At 35.8% G+C, this 6649-nt stretch overlaps 1 non-coding gene across 1 annotated transcript; it reads left to right on the top strand.

The window, feature by feature from the left end:
• Positions 1-1494: 1494 nt before the first annotated feature.
• LOC112725506 (small nucleolar RNA R71) lies at positions 1495-1602 on the top strand. The gene has a single exon (XR_003164610.1). It is a non-coding gene; the product is annotated as a small nucleolar RNA R71 (small nucleolar RNA).
• The last annotated feature ends 5047 nt before the right edge of the window (positions 1603-6649 follow it).

Genomic DNA, 6649 nt, shown 5'->3' with positions numbered 1-6649 from the left:
CTTAAACACAAGGTAGTCCTCATTCAGTTGAAGGACTAACTCTCTTCTGTCCACATCAATCACAGCTCTTGCTGTGGCTAGGAAGGGTCTTCCAAGGATGATGGATTCATCTTCATCCTTCCCAGTGTCTAGGATTATGAAATCAGCAGGGATGTACAGGTCTTCAACATTCACTAAGACATCCTCTACAAGTTCTTAAGCCTGTTTCCTTGAATTGTCTGCCATCTCTAGTAAAATTTTAGCAGCTTGTACCTCAAAGATCCCTAGTTTCTCCATTACAGAGAGTGGCATGAGGTTTATACTTGACCCAAGGTCACATAGAGCTTTCTTAAAAGTCATGGTGCCTATGATACAAGGTATTAAGAATTTTCCAAGATCCGGTTTCTTCTGAGATAATTTCTGTTGAGCCAATGTATTCAGTTCATTCATGAGCAATGGAGGTTCATCCTCCCAAGTCTCATTACCAAATAACTTGGCATTCAGCTTCATGAATACTCTTAGATACTGAGCAACTTGCTCTTCAATAATATCTTCATCCTCTTCAGAGGAAGAATACTCATCAGAGCTCATGAATGGCAACAGTAAGTTCAGTGGAATCTCTATGGTCTCTATATGAGCCTCAGATTCCTTTGGTTCCTCATTAGGGAACTCCTTAGTGGCCAGTGAACGTCCCTTGAGGTCTTCCTCATTGGAAATCACTGCCTTTTGACTCCCTCTAGGTTCGACCGTGTGGGTTATATTGATGGCCTTGCACTCTCTTTTTGGATTCTCTTCTGTAATGCTTGGGAGAGTACTGGGAGGAGTTTCAGTAACTCTTTTACTCAGTTGACCCACTTGTGCCTCCAAATTTCTAATGGAGGACCTTGTTTTAGTCATGAAACTGAGAGTGGTCTTAGATAGATCAGAGACTATGGTTGCTAAGTCAGAGAGGCTCTGCTTAGAATTCTCTGTCTGTTGCTTAGTAGATGATGGAAAAGGTTTGCTATTGCCAAACCTATTTCTCCCACCATTATTATTGAAGCCTTGATTAGGCTTCTGCTGATCCTTCCATGAGAAATTAGGATGATTCCTCCATGAAGGATTATAGGTGTTTCCATAGGATTCTCCCATGTAATTCACCTCTTCCATTCCAAGATTCTCAGGGTCATAAGCTTCTCCTTCAAGGGAGGCTTCTTTAGTACTACCTGATGCAGCTTGCATTTCAGTCAGACTCTGAGAAATCATATTGACTTACTGAGTCAATATTTTATTCTGAGCTAATATGGCATTCAGAGTATCAATCTCAAGAACCCCTTTCTTCTGAGTTGTTCCATTATTCACAGGATTTCTTTGAGAAGTGTACATGAACTGGTTATTTGCAACCATCTCAATGAGTTCCTAGGCTTCTGCAGGCGTCTTCTTCAGATGAAGAGATCCTCCAACAGAGTGATCCAATGACATCTTGGACAATTCAGATAGACCATCATAGAATATACATAGGATGCTCTATTCTTAAAGCATGTCAGAAGGACACCTTCTGATCAATTGCTTGTATCTTTCCCAAGCTTCATAGAGGGATTCACCTTCCTTTTGTCTGAAGGTTTGGACTTCCACTCTAAGCTTGCTCAACTTTTGAGGTGGAAAGAATTTGGCCAAGAAGGCATTGACCAACTTTTTCCAAGAGTTCAGGCTTTCTTTAGGTTGTGAGTCCAACCATGTCCTAGCTCTGTCTTTTACAGCAAAGGAGAAAAGCATAAGTCTGTAGACCTCAGGATTAACCCCATTGGTCTTAACAATGTCACAGATTTGCAAGAATTCAGCTAAGAACTGATGAGGATCTTCCAATGGAAGTCCATGAAACTTGCAATTCTGCTGCATTAGAGAAACTAATTGAGGCTTAAGCTCAAATTTGTTTGCTTCAATTGCAGGAATTGAGATGCTTCTGCCATAGAAGTCAGAAGTTGGTGCAGTAAAGTCACCAAGCATCTTCCTTGCATCTCCACCATTATTGTTATTTTCGGCTGCCATCTCTACTTCTTTTTCGAAAATTTCTGTTAGGTCCTCTCCAGAGTGTTGTGCTTTAGCTTCTCTTAGCTTCCTCTTTAGAGTCCTTTCAGGTTCAGGATCAGCTTCAACAAGAATGTTCTTATCCTTGTTCCTGCTCATATGAAAAAGAAGAAAACAGAAAAGAATAAGAATCCTCTATGTCACAGTATAGAGATTCCTTTATGTGAGTAGAAGAATAGAAGAATAGAATGAAGAAGGGAGAAGAAGAAGAATTTAAACACAGAGAGAGGGAGAGGGTTCGAATTATAAGAAGAAGTGAAGTGTTAGTAAATAAATAAATAAATAAATAGAAAGAGATGAGAGAGAGAGAGAGAGAAAATTCGAATTTTTAATTAAAAAAAAGAAAAATATTTTTGTTTTTATTTTAATTATTAGTTAGAATTCGAAAATTAAAAAGAGAAATAAAATTAAATTAAAATTTAAAACAATTAGTTAATTAAAAGGAATTTTGAAAAAGTTGTTAGTGGTTTTCGAAAATTAGAGAGAGAAAAGTAGTTAGGTGGTTTTGAAAAAAAAAAGATATGATTGAAATAGTAAACTTTTTTTTAAAACAAACTAATCAAGTGGTTAATTGAAAAAGATTTAAAAATCAATTTTAAAAAGATAAGAAGTTAGAAAAGGATTTTGAAATTAAATTTTGAAAAAGATATGATTGAAATTTATTTTGAAAAAGATTTGAAAAGAAAATTAAAAAGATTTGATTTTTAAAGTTAAAGTTGATTACTTGACTAACAAGAAACTAAAAGATATGATTCTTAGAATTTAAAGATTGACCCTTTCTTAAAAGGCAAGTAACAACTTGAAAATTTTTGAATCTAAACATTAATTGTTAGCATTAATTTCGAAAATCATGAAATAAAAGTAAGAAAAAGATTTTGAAAATCAATTTTTTTTAATTTTTGAAAAACATGAAAGAAAATTGAAAAAGATTTGATTTTTGAAAAAGATTTGAAAAGATAGGATTTTGAAATTGAAATTTTTTGACTTGACTAATAAGAAACAACCAAATTTGAAAAGTTTTGACTAAATCAATCTAAAATTTCGAAAATTATGAGCAAAATAAGGAAAAGATATTTTGTTTATTTTTGAATTTTAATGAGGGGAGAGAAAAACATAAAAATGACACAAAACATAAAAATTTAAGATCAAAACAAGTAATGCATGCAAGAACAATTTGAATGTCAAGATGAACACCAAGAACACTTTGAAGATCATGATGAACATCAAGAACATATTTTTGAAAATTTTTAAGAAAAGAAAGACATGCAAGACACCAAACTTAAAATTTTTTTTAAACTTTAGACACTAATAATTTTAAAATGCATATGAAAAACAAGAAAAGACACAAAACACGAAAATACAAAGATCAAATAAGAAAAATCATCAAGAACAACTTGAAGATCAATGAAGAACACAACGCATATACTTTTCAAAAATTTTAAGAAAAATTGAAAAGATGCAATTGACACCAAACTTAAAATTTGACACTGGACTCAAACAAGAAACATAAAATTTTTTTGGTTTTTTATGATTTAATTAATTTTTTTTATTTTTCGAAAATTATTCTGGAAAAAAAGAATAAAGAAATTCAAAATTTTTAATAAGAATTCCAAAAATCATGCAATGTTAGTCTAAAGCTTCGGTCCAATAGAATTAGACATGGCCAAATGGCCAGCCAAGCTTCAGCAGAACATTACATACAATAGCCAAATTGATAGAAATCCAAAGAGGCTCTTGCAAAGATAAGTGGAAACCTTGGTCTAAAAGATTAGACATGACTTAACAGCCAGCCAAGATTCAACATATCTCATTAATCTCTAGAATTCATTCTTAAAAATACTGAAGAAAATTTTTTTTAAATTTTTCGAAAATTGAAAATAAAAAGCTTAAACATAAAATAAAATTACCTAATCTAAGCAACAAGATGAACCGTCAGTTGTCCAAACTCGAACAATCCCCGACAACGGTGCCAAAAACTTGGTGCACAAAATTGTGATTTACACTTTTCACAACTCGGGTGCAACTAACCAGCAAGTGCACTGGGTCGTCCAAGTAATAAACCTTACGTGAGTAAGGATCGATCCCACGGAGATTGTCGGCTTGAAGCAAGCTATGGTCATCCTTGTAAATCTCAATCAGGCGGATTCAAATGGTTATGAAGTTTTGATAATTAAAATATAAACAAAACAGAAAATAAAATAAAGTTACTTATGTAATTCATTGGTGGGAATTTTAGATAAGCGTATGGAGATGCTTTGTTGCGTCTGAACCTCTGCTTTCCTATTGCCTTCTTCCAACCATGCGATACTTCCTTCCATGGCAAGCTGTAAGATCCTCTCAGTGAAAATGGTCCTCTACGGTTTCTGCACGGCTAATCAACTGTCGGATTTCTCGTCTCGGATGAAAAATACCAGGTACAGCTACTGCATGGCTAATCATCTGTCGGTTCCCGCTAGCGTCGGAATAGGATCCATTGATCCTTTTGCACACTGTCACTTGCGCCCAACATTCACAGGTTTGAAGCTCGTCACAGTCATCCCTTCCCGGATCCTACTCGGAATACCACAGACAAGATTTAGACTTTCCGGATCCCAGGAATGCTGCCAATTATTCTAGCCTATACCACGAAGATACTAATCTCACAGACTCGGTCCGTGTATTAGATATCTAAGAGAATATACTCTAGCTGTCATCCAATGACTACGTTGAACATCATGTAGACCGCTTTGTGGTTGTCAGGCATGCGATCTTGGCTAAGCGAGTAACGAAGATTGGGTAATTGTCACGGGTCACCCCTTCATTCTAACTTAACTGAATTAAGTACGAGAGTATATCTTGGAGAAGAAGTAGATGTGAATTGAATAGAAAATAGTAGTAATTGCATTAATTCATGAATAATAGCAGAGCTCCACACCTTAATCTATGGGGTGTAGAAACTCCAATGTTGAAAATACATAAGTGAAAAGAGGTCTAGGCATAGCCGAATGGCCAGCCCCCAAACGTGAACATACAAGTTCCAAAATTGGTCAAAAGACTTTCCAAAAGATGGTCAAAAGACGTAAAATAAATCTCTAAAAGTAGTTTATATACTAGACTAGTAACCTAGGGTTACAGAGAATGAGTAACTAAGTGCAGATAGTGCAGAAATCCACTTCCGGGGCCCACTTGGTGTGTGCTTGGGCTGAGCATTGAAGCTTTTTCGTGCATAGGCTGTTCCTGGAGTTAAACGCCAGCTTGGGTGCCAGTTTGGGCATTTAACTCCAATTATGGTGCCAGTTTGGGTGTTTTACACCAAGATGTTTTAGGCTGGCTTTGGACGCCAATTTGGGCCATCAAATCTCGGGCAAAGTACGGACTATTATATATTTCTGGAAAGCCCAGGATGTCTACTTTCCAACGGAATTTAGAGAGCACCAATTGGGCTTCTGTATCTCCAGAAAATTTATTTCGAGTGCAGCAGGGTTAGAATCCAACAGCATCTACAGTCCTTTCTCAGCCTCTGAATCAAATTTTTGCTCAGGTCCCTCAATTTCAGCCAGAAAATACCTGAAATTACAGAAAAATACAAAAACTCATTGTAAATTTTAGAATTGTGATTTTTTAATAAAAACTAATAAAAATATAATAAAAAGTAATTAAAACATACTAAAAACTATGTAAAAACAATGCCAAAAAGGGTATAAATTATCCGCTCATCAAGCCAGCCATTCGAAATTATGTGTGATGCCTCCAACCATGCAGTAGGAGAAGCGCTGGCTCAGCGCAAAGGTAAGGATCCTTTTGTAATCGCTTATGTATCTAAAACTTTAGATGCTGCTCAATCTAATTACACTACTACTGAAAAAGAGCTTCTAGCTATTATTTTTGCTCTGGATAAATTCCGAGCCTATTTACTTGGTAGTAAGGTAGTAGTGTACTCAGATCATGCAGCTCTAAAATATTTATTAGCTAAAAAAGAGTCCAAACCAAGACTAATACGTTGGATACTGCTGCTGCAAGAATTTGATTTAGAAATTAAAAATAGGAGTGGTAACCAGAATTTAGTGGTAGACCACCTGAGTCGCCTTGAGCACATTAAGGATGACTCCACTCCTATAAATGATAATTTCCCATTTGATAGCTTACAAGTAGTATCTGAAGTAGTTCCTTGGTATGCGCCTGTAGCTAATTATCTAGTTAGCCACGTTTTTCCCCCAAATTTTACTAAGCATCAAAGAGACAAGCTGAAAAGTGAGTCCAAATATTATATATGGGATGATCCATATCTATGGAGGTGTGGTGCTGACCAGGTAATTAGACGGTGTGTGCCTCAATCAGAATTCCAGTCCATTTTAGAGGCTTGCCACTCATCTGAGAGTGGAGGATATTTTGGCCCTCAAAGAATAGTTAGAAAAATTCTAGACTGTGGATTCTGGTGGCCTACTCTTTTTAAAGACGCTGCTGAATTTTGTAAATCTTGTTCCCCATGCCAAAGGTTTGGTAATATATCCAAGAGGGATGAGATGCCTCAACAGATTATGCTTTTCTGTGAAATTTTTTATGTTTGGGGCATTGACTTCATGGGTTCATTTCCAAATTCTAATGGTTACCTTTATATACTATT

This window comes from Arachis hypogaea, chromosome 11, assembly GCF_003086295.3.
Source record: "Arachis hypogaea cultivar Tifrunner chromosome 11, arahy.Tifrunner.gnm2.J5K5, whole genome shotgun sequence".
NCBI lineage: Eukaryota > Viridiplantae > Streptophyta > Magnoliopsida > Fabales > Fabaceae > Arachis > Arachis hypogaea.
Note: the sequence above shows the minus strand (reverse complement) of the source record. Positions and strands in the feature narration are given on the sequence as shown.